Consider the following 16,654-nt stretch of genomic DNA (forward strand, 5'->3'; position numbering starts at 1 on the left):
AGGTAAATAAAGGCAACACTTGAATACCGATGTTCAATAGTCATAAATCGATAGGGCGAACACAAATCTGGATCACAAAATAAACTATTCATTTCATTAATATGAATCTGGAATACTCAGAATTAACAGGACTTCTCTTCAACGTCAATAAAAATATTCTTTTTTTATACAAATAAGGTAAAGTTAATCGATTTTAATTAATATGTTTGTATGGAAAGTACGTTAATAAAAACACATGATTCTACCTACCCAAAGTAGTCTTTTAAAACTCTTTTGTTTCTTGTTTTAAGATGTTCTTCCACAGTTTTGAAAGTATTCAAATTCTTCATGTTTGCTGTATCTTCTAATTTCTGTAATTAAGATAATTGTGTAACAAGAATTTGCCAATAGATTGATTGATTGTTGGTTGCTTTAAGCATATTTTTAAAATAAGACAAAAATTCTTTCAATATAACAAAATTCTAGACTAAAGCAAATTGTTTTGCCAAAAGAACACTATCTTATATGTACAAGCTATCAAAGAATCTACTGAATTTAGACGCCGTCAAGTTTCTAAACGTCTGCTGATAGAATAATTAAAATTTCATAAGTGAAAGCTTTGAATCGTCAAGAAATAACTCAAAGCGTAAAACTGGCCACATAAAAATACCAGCACCTGACCATTGCTGACTCTTCGAAAAAAAAAATCATTTACAGACAAAGAGAAACATTTCATGGTACAGGCAGAAGATATGTTGTTGTTGCAATAGTTTTACTTGACATCATCTTCTCCATTTACATAATATTCATACCAAACAATACGCAATTTGAAACATAAATATAACAACAACAAGCATATTGAGTCACAAGTATTTTTATTCATTGGCTGGGAAAACGGTTTATTATTAGTTGTGACGCAACACTTCATATACACTGGCTACGACATACAGTGTATGGTCAATTATTAGTTTGATAACGAAACACTTGATATATTAACAGATGAGATTCTGATAAAGACTGCAAAAACTTCGTAGGTCTAAAGTTTCTGTCACTCTGTAAAAGGAACTACATGTTTAATGCAAGGTTATAATTAATTAAAGTCATGTCAAGTAAAATATATGCTGTCAAACTGCTGCATGCACAAGTTGTTAAATGTACATTTCAAAGTATAAGGCACCAACATCGATTTCCAAGTGATGGCAAAGTTTACATCGATTTTTTTTGTCGTATATGTTTTTGTTCATATCTTTTTTTAATTACAAAAATACAGTTATGTCTAAAGGGACACTATTGAGTTATAATTTAATATAATGCAACAGTCCATTTGGCTGAAAAACATGTTCAATTAACATTAGATTATAAAGAGTAATTTTATCCTCAGAGTATCTTCTGGTATAGTTGAACGTCAGTTAATCCGACAAAATTGTAGGTTTAGTTTTATAAAACACGAGTAATAGCGAGAAAGAAACTGTTTACATTAGTAATACAAAAATAAAGTCTTGTCACAAAAACATAGTTAAGCAATTTCAATAGCAATGTTGAAAAATGACAGATGAGAGAGACTTATAGAAATGGGGCGTTGATCAGAGCATATTTTAATAAATAATCTTAATCCCTTACTTGATATAGTTATTAGTTACCAAAAGTGCCAGGATTATAATTTTATACGCCAGACGCGCGTTTCGTCTACATAAGACTCATCAGTGACGCTCAGATCAAAATAGTTAAAAAGCCAAACAAATACAAAGTTAAAGAGCATTGAGGACCCAAAATCCCCAAAAGTTGTGCCAAATACGGCTAAGGTAATCTACTCCTGGGGTAAGAAAATCCTGAGTTTTTCGAAAAATTCAAAAGTTTTGTAAACAGAAAATTTATTAAAATGACCATATAATTGATATTCATGTCAACACCGAAGTGCTGACTACCGGGCTGTTGATACCCTCGGGGATGAAACGTCCACCAGCAGTGGCATCGACCCAGTGGTGTAAATAGTTATCAAAAGTACCAGGATTATAATTTTATACGCCAAACGCGCGTTTCGTCTACATAAGACTCATCAGTGACGCTCAGATCAAAATAGTTAAAAAGCCAACCAAAAACAAAGTTGAAGAGCATTGAGGACCCCAAATTCCCAAATGTTGTGCCAAATACGGCTAAGGTAATCTACTCCTGGGGTAAGAAAATCCTTAGTTTTTCGAAAAAATTCAAAAGTTTTGTAAACAGAAAATTTATAAAAATGACCATATAATTGATATTCATGTCAACACCGAAGTGCTAACTACTGAGCTGGTGATACCCTCGGGGACGAAACGTCCACCAGCAGTGGAATCGACCCAGTGGTGTAAATAGTTATCAAAAGTACCAGGATTATAATTTTATACGACAGACGCGCGTTTCGTCTACATAAGACTTATCAGTGACGCTCAGATCAAAATAGTTAAAAAGCCAAACAAATACAAAGTTGAAGAGCATTGAGGACCCAAAATTTCCAAAGGTTGTGCCAAATACGGCTAAGGTAATCTACTCCTGGGATAAGAAAATCCTGAGTTTTTCAAAAAATTCAAAAGTTTTGTAAACAGAAAATTTATTAAAATGACCATATAATTGATATTCATGTCAACACCGAAGTGCTGACTACTGGGCTGGTGATACTCTCGGGGACGAAACGTCCACCAGCAGTGGCATCGACCCAGTGGTGTAAATAGTTATCAAAAAAGCACGAACGATCAGTGCCACCAGTGATTTCACACATTCATAAAAAGCCATGTATTCTGATTCAAACAGATAAAATATTAACACATTAAGAAAATTGAAAACTTTGCACAGACTGCAAAGATACATATCTGGACAATAGAATTTTTTCCTCTGAATCTTTCGTGAATTACGTAGGACATGAATGCTGTAAGAGAAAATTTCACAAATAATTTTACAGCATAAGCACTAACAGACAAACTTACAGTCCATAGTGCCATAAGTCTTATCACTTCTGTACTATCAGCATCATTTGACATGCACACATTCTCAATGAACAGTTTAACGATTATGATTTTCGTCCATTTGAATCTGAAAAGAAAATACATAATTCTAAAGGAGTAGGTTCAGTAAGACCCCTTTTTGGCCCCAAAATATAGCAGTTTTACAAAACTGTTAAAATGTAAACCTTTAGTTATTTATTGGACAGTAGAATACTTCTGCTACATAAATATGGGCTGTTTTTGACAATACAATGCACATATATCCGGTACTAGCACCATTAAGTCATGCTAAATTACTGAAATCCTCATAATTCTAGCATTTTAGTTAAATTTTAGACGGTTTTCGTGTAAAACGAAAGTGGCCGCATTCGTGTTCATCCTTAATATTGAAATGTAAGTTGTATTGTATGATAATACATAACATATATAAAGGTTGAGGATGAACACGGATGCGCCCACTTTCATTTTTACCAAAAACCATCTGAAAAGTGACATTTTTCGGCATATTAAGTAGATTTTTCATATTTGAGCTTGAATCGGATCATTTTTAATGACTAAATCTGTTAAAATCTTTCACATAAACTAATTAATTCACTTAAGTGTTTAAAAAGTGGTCAAAATCAGATGCCTGAAATTTGAGGCCAAAATCGGTCCTTACCGGACCTACTCCTTTGATGATCGTCTGCTCCTGTAAAAAGTATAAAGTAAACAAAAATTGAAGAAAAATGAATGCATAATCTCATCACACTGAATACGGCACTCTTGTGACAGTAAATACAAAACTACGTATGATATCAATTAAAGATTAAATGACAAATCAAACACAACATACATTGTCGTTAGTAATAAAAAGGTGGACAATGCCATGACAATATAAGATGAAAAACACCAACCTCTTCAAATATCGACAATTATCACTTGTGTTTCAGAAAGGCCAGCAGATCCTGCTCTACATGTGTCAACCATTGTATTATTCATGTACACAATGAAGTAAAAACTCAGTGATAAGTGTCATTCGGTATTGTCACAATCAAGGAAAGTCTTCTAAACAGTTTTTTTTTATATAAAATACCACGCATGCTTCCTTGAAATAGCCATTAACGAAAAATTCCTTTTTAATTATTTTGGTGAAAAAGTGGGATGTATTTTTATTTTTGATGTAAACAATTATTAACTTTGAGTTCAGAAATGTTGCATGCTTAAAATAACTGAATCACATATACTTGTTTTCAGGGAACAGAACACTGTATTATATTTTGTGTAGATAAAAATGAAACTGAATTTACACTGCAGCTAGCATATTTTAAAAGACATTATAAAAATCTATAAAATTCAAAAATATTTAAATACCAGATGTGCCTTTTTATGCCCTAATGTGCAACAGTTGAGATTTATGAGTTTGTCATTTTCTCTTGGTAGAACTATTTTTTTGTTAAAATTGCACAATTTTTTATTTTAGTAAAACGTAGAAAATTTCGATTCTAGTTACATCTAATTTATTACAAGAATCCCTTTAAATAATACCACCACTAATTGTCATGTTTTTATGGATCTCTTTAATATGACGTCATAGAAAACAACCTGTAGGTTGCAACCTATGTATAAAAGCTCCATATGCATGAACTTATTTGACACTTGATACAAATCACGTCATAGAAAAATTCTAAAACATTCCAAAAAATCGTCAAAAATCGGAATTTTGAGCTTTTCACCTGAAAAAAACGGAACAGGCGATGTTCGATTTGTTTTCATTAAATGATTGGATAGTCCTCCCTGAACAAAATGATGTATCATATTGGTATAATTTCACTAAGAAAAAATTCCAGGTTTCATGCAAACCTTACCTTAATGGATTGTATTTTACTTTTTAAATAATCAGGTGACGATTACATATAAAAGACTTTTTTTCCAAGAGAAGTGATACAGGAAATTGTTTGTGTGTTGTATCATAACTTGAATTATTCTGCAACCTCTATAAGTCACTCAGTGATACGTAATATAGCGGTCAATTGTATATAAGCAGTCTCATGCCGGACCATGATTAACTGTCAAATATTTCTTTGCAAAACCTTTTGTTTATCAAATCTCTAACTGTAATCGCCCAAGACATCTTAAAATAGTCTACAACACCTTTTAATTCGTTAAAATTGCATGTGTTTAAGTTTTTCTTTTTGTTTGCTAATTACGCGCCAGTAAATTTTGTAACTTCTCGACGTATACAAAAACGGTTCGCATATTGGTCCTTGAATTCATTCTTGCTCTTTGTGAGCGAAGAAAACATAGGAATCGTGTTTAAGATTCATTTTACTACAAACCGGTCCATGTTATCCAGTTATACGAAGTAACTATTTTACGATATCATATAGGTCAACTCAAAAACTTTACGGACGCCATCACGAGTTTGTTGATTGTTATGGTATATCTTTTTCCCAGATGACGACGGTTATCTTCTAATTGTTGAAGGACATGATGCAATAGAGGCATTCGTTGGATTTATATCAAAGTGTTTATACACTTTACTCATCAAAGTACCGAGGTACTGATTACTGACCTGATGATACCTCAAGGATTAAAAGTTCACAAGCAGAGGTATCGATTCAGTGCTGTTAAATATGAAAACAACACCTTATAAAATTCATGCATTCAAAGCGTTTTTCTTCATTGATCTTCTTTGTATTTGCCGATTATTTGAACTTTACTTTTACCTTTATGTGGCCATGGCATTCTTATTTTTTAACATCATTTCGAGTCTGGAGGTCACAATATATTCCTAGTATCTATAATGAGCTTGTTTTGAAATTAATGTCTAGATCAAGACTTAATACCATTGACTAAGGTTTTCTTTGAACACTGATTGTTTGTTTTTGGGTATCTCTGACAGGGAATCGAGGTCCAGAGATAGCATAATCTGGGCTCCAAAGAAACTGGCGAATGCCATGTTATCACTGCAAATAACATAATTTTGAAAAGCACACAACATCAAATTACTGAACAATTTTTCCGTGAATTTCAGTGGAAAAAACTGGAATGCTGATATTTTAGATTTTTTTAAAAGATTTAGACAAATATCATTACAAAAAGATAACGTTCATAAAATTAATAAGCATTCAAACATTCAAAACAGAAGATGAAGCTTTTCTATTTTGTGACAAAACAAAAAGGTTCGACAAAGAACAGGAAGGTGACTGACGGAACGAAAAAGTGCTTTCAAGTTATTTCGCATTTCTGAGATTTGCTGACGTCGTTATTCAGTGCTACATATTAAGATTGTGATAGACACATTTTTGTAATAACTGATAGGACTGATTGACGAACGGACATTTGAAATCACAGACATAGTAAATGCAATACAGACTTTATTCATAGACTTGGTAAAAATCATTACATCAAAAACACTAATGGAGATGATGTTACACGTTTTAAAACTTAACAATTTGCAGTTATATCAATTTCAGAAAAGTTGAATATTTCAAAAGTAACAAACTAAAAAGAATAAATGTCATCAAACAAAATAATTTGTTCCAATTAAATCACTTGACAGTATTTTATACCTAGCTTCTATGATGGCAACTTGACATCTATCTCCATATGAATGTTCCTTGTTGTCAGCAACCTGACTGAAATGTCCAAATATTCTTTCCACCACTGGTCTGTATAAACAGACTTTCTGTAGCCATATGTTTCTAGGTTCTACTTTATTTAGAGTGTCTTTCAGTGGCTTCAATTCCTCAATGAGCAAATGCAAACCCAGTACATCTATCGTCTATAAAAATAGTTTAATTGTATTATTCATTATGACGGTTATATTTTAGAAACAAACAATATTGGAATTGTAATACGTTGAAATACAAGAATAATCCTTTAGTTCTGGAATATTTTAATAAAATTAAAACATAATTTGGTTCCTCAAACTATAAAAAAAGAATAATGACAATGTTCACTATATCAAATAAAAGAAAGGAAACGTTAGGTCACATTAAGTTTTAACAGACACATTTTATAAGATGCAGCTTTTCAAAAATGATCGTTATGATTCAAATCAAAGGTTTGATTGACGTAAGTCTAGTTAAACAATACCATTTAAAAGCAAAATCAAACAACGAGGATAAATTCTGGAGTGAAGTTAAAATAGTAACCAAGATTTAGATGATTTAGACGTTTACACTTACAACTTCATCATTGGTTACAAGCTTACAACTGGGTTGTTCCTTCATAAATTCCAGCATTAATATACCGCACTGTGGCCATACACCAACAATATGAGAGAAGTTAGTTAATCGAGTAGTATTTATACTGAATGCAAGATGATAACCAAACAATGTGGGTAGAAGTTTTCCATATTCTCCCTCCAACAACTTTCTACATCCTATATCAACACTCTCACAAACAAGCTACAAAAATGCATACAATGTTTTACAACATTAAAAGTTTTAGTTAATGCAGTTATGAATTAATTGAATAATTTCTGGTTATTAGTTGATGACAATGGCTGGGTGTTTGTTGTCGATTGGCAAATTGAATGCATGTTCAAAATACGAACAAAATGAGAAAAGAGCTTTTTAACTGATTTTGATAGTTTAATCATATATATTGCTGTACACTGCTTTTCAAGAAAGTCCTTTAGCCACATTCTGTAAGTGTCTGTCCTAAACCAGGAGCCTGTTTCTCAGTACCTGTCGTGTGTTGCTATATACATTTTGTACTATATTTTTTTATACATAGTTTTCTAAATAAATCAGGCTGTTTATTTTCTCGTTTGAATTATTTTACATTTGTCATTGTACGGACTTTTATGGCAAATTTTGCACTTTGGAGGCACAAGATTTTCATGTTGTACCATAAATGCTTATGCTAAGCAGAGAGGTAGGAAATACATTTTTTTAGGTCTTTGGTTTGAACTGATTAGGAACATTGGCACGTCATCATGCACTGGAGGCAAACACACTAAGTGTATCTTTTTTTCTGGCAATATAAAAAAGAAGATGTGGTATGATTGCCAATGAGACAACTATCCACAAAAGACCAAAATGACACAGACATTAACAACTATAGGTCACCATACGGCCTTCAACAATGAGCAAAGCCCATACCGCATAGTCAGATACAAAAGGCCCCGATAAGACAATGTAAAACAATTCAAACTACAAAACTAACGGCCTTATTTATGTAAAATGAACGAAAAACAAATATGTAACACATACACAAACGACAATCACCGAATTGCAGGCTCCTGACTTGGGACAGGCACATACATAAATAATGTGGCGGGGTTACACAGGTTAGCGGAATCTCATCCCTCCCCCTAACCTGGGACAGTGGTGTAACAGTATAACATAAGAACGAACTATAAAAATCAGTTGAAAAAGGCTTAACTCATCAGTGATCTTTGCTTTTGAATTAAATATTTTAGAGTGTATTATTACATATATTACATTTTTTGTAAAGACACATAGCTGCAGGTAATAAACAACTTCCTGTCTTAATTACATAAAGGTATCAATGAAGTTCTTTTTTCTGCTGAATTTGACTAGCGTCGGATTATTGGCAATTTCTTGGACACAACTTTAAATTCATTGTATAGTTGTTTTCGATAATTTGAAATTATTTGAAATAAAACATTTAACTTCTTAGAATAGTTACTAGGATTATCTTCATTTACTAGGATTATTGTTATTATTATTTTCTAAAGCTCTTATTTGTAAGTCCATGTTTTATATGTTACAAAGACCATACTGACTTGGACTAACTATTGCTTTAAAATAGATGCATATTAAACGTTTAATACAAAAAACATTATTGTTGAAATGTCTAAACAGGACTTTTTGACGCTTTTCATCTTTCCGACTCTTTGTTTATAATATTAAATGAACAAAAAATTAACCCCAAATGTGTAACTCATATTGAACGATCATCGAATGAGAAACAAAATTGATTAAAACACAACAAATATGATATTGCATAATCATTAACAAAAGACAGGTTACACAGTTTGAATGAATTGATATACAAATAAACAATTACAGTCTTTTTGATATCGGCGATTCCAATAAAAGTATTTTTTTATTTTATATTGCATTCACAGTCACTTTCCTCATATCAATAAGACCTATTACTAGACTTTTTTCACTTAAGAAGTTTAAGAACTTCGCGTATTTAAGACCAGCCCATCCATATACAGGAGTATTTTGATAACCTCATCAATGAAGTGTCCAGTTATTCGTCCCATATCATACACTCAGTTCTTTTGTATATGCGTTAGCTGACACTGATATGTGATTAGAATTCAATAATAATTATAACGGCAATCATCCTTATCACACACATCTTCAAATATACTGTCCTTATGCAAATTAAAGCTCCGCCCAATTAGTTGAAATAACATTGGTAATACATTGATTGAACATGTATTGACCGATGGAAAATGTTGTAGTACTATTATCCTTACTCTTTAGCGCGCGATATGTGTAAAATAACATTTTTAACGGTTTGCTCCAGTATGTGTAGAAGAATTTAAATAAACAATCTAAAGGCAAATGTTCCATACAAATTTTAGTATGTTTGAACAATACAATTTGAGATTCTGTAAAACATGAGAGCGGACGGACAAATTGACGAACGATTTCACTAGCATGCAATTTCCAGTTGGCAATGCGTGTCTAAAAAGTTGAAACTAACAGTCATCAATTATTTCAATAATTGACGAGTATTCTGCTTTACTCTACCAAAAGATTTTGAGAGTAACTGTTTGTATAAGCTTTCTGTTATTACATTATGATTTTTTTTTTTAAATATATTATAACATTTCTTACATCACACTCCTCCTCAGACTGAACAGGATACACCATATGAGTATAATCCTTAAGATATGATTTCAGTAACTCTAGTGTACCAACGTCCTGTATTTCTAACAACAGTTGTCCTAATGGAAAGGCTTCAAGAATATCCGTTGCTTTCAGAACCACAGCCATAAAATCATCTGAAATTATATTTAAGAAAGACTTGATAAATTTGACAATTATTGTGAAGATAAAGCAATACGAAAAAGCAGGGTTACTGCTGATTATTTTCTGTGTTGAAATGCTTAATCATTTAAATCTTAATCTTTTGAATCAAATTGAGTGCAACACAATAACGTTACAATAAAGAAAACTACTGTCTTCGAAGGTTATTGCGACATCTGCCATAGTACATGAATAATCATATACTTTTTTTTTATCAATTCTATAGTCAGCACTTCGATGTTGACATGAATATCAATTATATTGTCATTTTTATAAATTTTCTGTTACAAAACTTTGAATTTTTTCAAAAACTAAGGATTTTTCTCATCCCAGGAATAGATTACCTTAGCCGTATTTGGCGCAATTTTTCGGAACTTTTCGGAATTTTTGGTCCTTACTGCTCATTAACTTTGTACTTGTTTTGCTTTATAACTATTTTGATCGGGGCGTCACTGCTGAGTCTTATATAGACGAAGCGCGCGTCTGGCGTACTAAATTATAATCTATTGTCTGAGGACTAATGAAATATTTTACTAAAAGTTTTTGCCTGATTTTATACGAATGATTGATATGGAATTGAATGAATGATGAATCTTGATAGAAAAAATATATGTAAAGAATATTTTTTAATAACTTTCGTCGTTTAGTGTTGTTTTCATTGTTACGACTTATGAGATTTGATATCCCTTTGGTGTCTTTTTTGTAAATCATGACTTACCTAATTACTTAAAAAACTATACACGTTTATTACCAATGAAAATCATAAAAATGAAACCCCTTATAGTTATGATAATATTACACTTGAGAACAAGATGCACACTTGTTTGCTATGTAATTTGCACTTGTCCCATCATGTTCATGGTAAGACACTTTGTGAAACACAAAATATATGAAATTAAAAAAAAAAATGAGACTGACAGTCGATGCCTATTATTAAATCTGATTTTCCCTTTCAACAGTTACGATTCGACCGCCAGTGAACCTTTAAAAGTCTAGACGCCGCACTTCTGGCGTACATAAAAGTAACCATTGTATCATTAATGAGTGCTTTTATGAATTGAATGAAACAAAATAAAAAATATTGCTATTCTCTATTGTAAATTTTGAACGATTTGTGATTTATAATGAGGCTGACCTTTCTAAAAATATTTGGCTTCAGAATTAAAAAGAAGGGGAATATTATTTTGCAATCTATAAATTTAAAGCATTTCAATGTCATCGTTATCACTATATGTTGCACTTTGAAGTTACAGCTGTTTCTCAAACCATGCCTCTTTTGGGATGATTTAGAATATTCATAGATAATTAAATTTGTTAACATACTGGTTCCCAGTTCTGATCTGTAGGTTGCATCCCATAGAGACATAACTTGAGACATAACTTGGGAATGTTACCAGTAAATTTACATGTGGATATTATTTATAATGAAATCTGTGATAGCCCTACAGTCGAGTAGGGGGTAGTTATGAAATTTAGTTTTAGTTTAAACTCTTAGAATTTCGGGGCATATAAGCGTTGAAAATATGCAGCACAGCCCTATATTTTGACCTATGAAAAAAAATACTAGTGCGATATGAACTTTCAATTTTAGGACAGGATTTTTTTTAAAAAACTTTATAGTAAAAGTGGTACAGTTTTAGCTGTAAAAGGAGTTCCTATGGGAAAATGCATTGTCAATATTTACAGAAATGCAACCTTTATTGGATGTAAAAAGAGAACATACAGAATTTATCAAATTTGGTTTATCTCACAGATTTTAATGAAACTAACTCAAATATGAAGTTTTATAAATATTTCATGAAAATTGATAAAATCATTGGCCTTAAATATGATGACTCAGCATAAATTCATACAATGTGCATAGTTTCCTTAAAGGCCTGAATGCAAAATAAATTTAAAATATATGCACATTTGTAAGTTAAATTGTTTAAAAGTGCTTATATTTACTCTTTGCAGTCATTGAAACTCATAGATCCTTCCTGAATATTATGAGTGGGGAGTTTTTGTCCTGTCGATATCCCAAAAGTGAGCCATAACAACTAACTCTACTTTTTTGTCCCGCGGCATAAAAATACAAGCTAGAAATATAAATATATCTTAACAAAACTTACAGAAGTGTGTTTTATCCTCAATATGTACTAAATATTCCATGTTGGTAGAAACTATAAAACAATTTAGCAAATTTGAGGCCCCATGGGTAAATAGAGAAAATAGCCTACCCCTTTGTCATAAAACAAATAGTTCAACCTGTAAATGCTATGATTTTAAAGGTCTTTATATAGACACCAATAATTGTGCTTGGAATATATGCCAAATAAAGGCAACAGTAGTATACCGGTGTTCAAAACTCGTAAATCTAGGGACAAAAAACAAAATCGGAGTAACAAACTAAAACTGAGGGAAACACATTAAATATAAGAGGAGAACAACGACACAACATTAAAATGTAATACATACAGAAACGGACTAAGCATTAGACAAAATCCGATGAGAATAACAAATATACATATCAAAACCAAATACATGAATTTGGGATAGAAAAGTACCGTGACACGTCTTATAGTATTGTGAATTCACACTCAAATATAAGAGAAAATAAACGACACAACGGAAACACAACGTAAAAATGTAACACACACAGAAACGAACTTTAATACAACAATGGCCATATTCCTGACTCGGCACAGGACATTTTTAAAGAAAAAAATGGTGGGTTGAACCTGGTTTTGTGGCATGCCAAACCCCGAACTTTAATGGCAAAATTAAATATAACACCAAAATGACACCATAATATTACAGGACTACAATACAAACAAATAGGGGAACATATAAGACCAAGAAACAAATGAACAATAGCTAACAAAAGGCATCAGGTCTAAAATTCAATACGCCAAAAACGCGCCTCGTCCACACAAGACTCACCAGTGACGCCAAGATATAAAAGTTAGAAAGTAATAAAAAAGTACAAAGTTGTACAGCAATGAGGATCAAAAGTTCAAAAAAGGTTGTGCCAAATACGGCTAGGGTTTTCTGCTTGGGATAAGAACATCCTTATTATTGAGAACAATTTATTCTATTGCAAACAGTAAATTTCATCAAATGAATATAAAAGATATACATGATAAAACTGAAGTATTAACTAATTACAGAAAACAAAACCCGGATACATTACAAAGACCAATATAAAAAAGTAAACAAACCCGACTTAGTCAAGGCATCAACGCAAAAAGTGAACAAGTGACGTCACATACATGTACGAAGTGGTGAAAAGGCACAAAAATTACGTCATATTTGAAATTCTGAAACAGCACAAAAATGACGTCACATTTGAATGACTAAAACTATATCTCGAAAGTAAAATAGAATCAGGATTGATTTAAGATTATATTTGAACTAAATACTGATATTACGTTTAATAACAATGTATATTGCAATACTTATTAATAGCAAACAGAGCAATTAACTATACAATATAGCTATGTCCGGTTTGTTTTTGAATCTAACTTCAAACGTAAAACATCGTACAGATTACGTTGAACAAAATCAAATCTAATAAATGAAGGCGGTGATTAATTTTCTTTACCATAACACATGAATATAATAGGAAAGACGTCAACACATTTGACAAAATCCGATGAGAATTACAAATATAACATCAAACTAAATACATGAATTTGGGAAAGATAAGTACCGTAACACGTCTTATATTTATGTGAATTCACACTCAGCAAAACAGTCACAATCGGGAATAAGTCACGTTCGGTAATTAAAAGATCAGACGACGTAAGAGTAAAAAAAAAAATAAGGTAAAAATGTCCTTAGCTAGTTTGGTCAAAGGCACATCGTATGGATCAACCAATTCGTGATGGTGTCCATAAAATTTACGGAGTGTCAATTTTATTCTGTTCTCCTCATAACTTTGTTGGAGCAGTTTCTGTGTAAGGAGCACACTCCTGTATACGAAGTCCGTATAGTGTGAACAAGCATGAGAATAACGTATCAATTTTTATATGTAAACACCATACGAAGGGGCAGAGGGTATGTTACTGCTGAGAAATGGGAAATTGATAATTGGGAAGTTGAAATCGTCCCGTTTATCATAGATTTTCGTGTGAAGTCGTCCATCTGCGTCAATATTGAGGAAAAGATCAAGGTATGAAGCAGTCCTTCTAGTATCAGAAGTATCCTTAATTTCAAGTTCGCTGGGATATATGAGATGTGAGTATTGGTTGTAATATGGGTTATTCAATGATAGAACATGATCAATCTATCGGAAAGTAAAATTAAAGAATTTCGCAAGGTGCAAATGTACAGTGAAAGAAAAGTGAGAGTATATGCAGTGATTTCCTTTAGGCTATAATTCTGATAGCTAAGTATTTATCTGAGAAAAAATATTTTTAGAGAGTTTTATATTTGAATAAGCGCAGGCCTATATTTTGACCTTTGAAAAAAATAGTAGTGCATATGAACTTTCAATTCTAGGATATGATTTTTCAAAACTTCATAATAAAAGTGGTACAGTTTTAACCGTTAAAGGATATCCTATAGAAAAATGCATTGTCAATATTTACAGAAAAAAGTAAAAACACAAAAATACTGAACTCCGAGGAAAATTCAAAAAGGAAATGCAACCTATTTATTAACCGAAATTCACACCTTCCATATGTTGAAGATGATTTTACCCTCAACCTTTGCAGAGGTAAGTTTGACGCACTGACGATAGTGATCTCATGAAACTATACTATAATCATTTTCAAAATTATCATTGATTCAAATTACAACATTATCTGATATACATTTCTCCTCTAATTACTTCACTGTATAGCGAAAACTCATGATGTCAAAAAGAAGTAAAAGAATGTGTCGCAGTGTGAATGCATTTTATACCTCTCCGATTGGTTCACTAACCTTTATTTTCTATTGACTCTCTTGTATTTGACAAGATTTCATCTATTTGTCTGAATATCAGCCAGGAAAATGGAAACACGCTAGAAAAAGCTTTTCCAGACTTTGAGGTTGTTTTAACTTCTACCTCTTGCTGCTCATAGTTCTGCCTTGTATTTATATTAGAGGACTGTAATCCAGTAATGTCTGCATCTTCAAAAATTCGTAACCATATCTGAATTTGCCATTCGTGTGTATCCTTCTTTAACAAAATGTCCAAGTTTCTATTTGTGTCTATATGTGATAAGATTTCCGTCAGTACTGGCACTATCTTTGATTCTAAATACTGACTTGCATATTTCCTATGGAAACAAATGTAAGCTCATTTTGATTAATAATATAAGTTAAAATATCAAAATGCCTCAGCTACAATATTTTTCGATTAAACAAATAAGATGAACAATTCAAAATTTTGTTGAGTGGCTTAAATACACCATAAACATTAATAACAGATCAATTTCTCTTTTTGTAATCAATTGCAATACATTTTTTAAAGGCATAAGATGCAGTTTTGATCATGTAGGGAATCTCTCACAGAAGTTGCATAAAAGCTATATTTTACATAGAAATATTCAAATATGTAATACAAATATACCTTCATGTGTTACTTTTTAAGATAAACGGTATCAACATTTTGTAAATTTACTGAAAATGTATGATAATTGATATTTCTGTCCTTTGTGTGGATAAAACAAACCTTTTTGTTTTGGAAAATATAAATACAAGAGTTTTGAAAACGTATTTCAAATATCTTCTCTATATAAGTTGACTTTTGGTTGTATAACAATTCTATGGAAATAATTCATTTCTATCACACTTTTTTAGAGTCTATAAACGGGATTTCTTTCTGTATATTTACCTTATTTTAAAAACAATCAAACTTGAAATATTCAATAAAAATTGTCATAAATAATCTTCACTCATAATCAAGCCAAATGTCAGTTTTTAAAAGAGAGGGTCCCATGAACTCGTTTAGGGGTAAATCAGTCTGACATTCTCAAACTAGATGGACAACACGACGTGTGGAATAGGAACTGCATATCTTTCCGGTGTATGTGTATTGATATAATTAAAGTATATTGATCATGTTGATATGATTAAAGATGGATAATTAAATTTTCTGAGAAAAATCATAATTACTACATTTTCAATTTGTTAATATTGATATTTATATATCAATAGTGCTGTAACTTTATGGTATAAATAGCGGTAGAGGAGTTTTACCCAAGTTATATATTTTTCATCAGACAACCCATTTTTCTCCTTTCATTGGATTGCTTTTATGATTGTTTGTAAATTGCTTATGGGGGATCGTTCTGACGTGTCATCAGCTATGTTATGACTTGCATTGGTTGTGGTTTGAAAGAGCGCAATCATAGAATTATTGCAATTGCCGATTTCGTTTTAAGTCGTAAAAATTTACTGCTCAAAGTTCTCATAGATCCATTTCATACATCAATCAATTCCTCATCTGTTCAAATTGATAAATATGTTTGATGGCGAATGGAACCGCAGGTGATCAACCGATTACTCCGCAAATATCTTTAACAACTTATGGAATAACACAGTCATGTGTCAAAGGAGGCAAAAAGTGGACTGAAGATAACAATATTTCGTTTTGGTTACATGGGATAAATAAAACTTATCAATTAGGAAGGTCAAATAATCAGGATCGCATGAAGTATGAATTATCAACTTGAAAGTGGATCTATTACAATTTGGATACAGAAATTTGTACGCCACAGTATTAGTCGT

General features: G+C 31.7%; 1 pseudogene; it reads right to left on the minus strand.

The window, feature by feature from the left end:
• LOC143060957 (E3 ubiquitin-protein ligase rnf213-alpha-like) overlaps positions 1-16,654 on the minus strand; it is a 198,751-nt pseudogene that overhangs the window by 56,749 nt on the left and 125,348 nt on the right.

Source organism: Mytilus galloprovincialis, chromosome 1 (genome assembly GCF_965363235.1).
Source record: "Mytilus galloprovincialis chromosome 1, xbMytGall1.hap1.1, whole genome shotgun sequence".
Classification (NCBI taxonomy): Eukaryota; Metazoa; Mollusca; class Bivalvia; order Mytilida; family Mytilidae; genus Mytilus; species Mytilus galloprovincialis.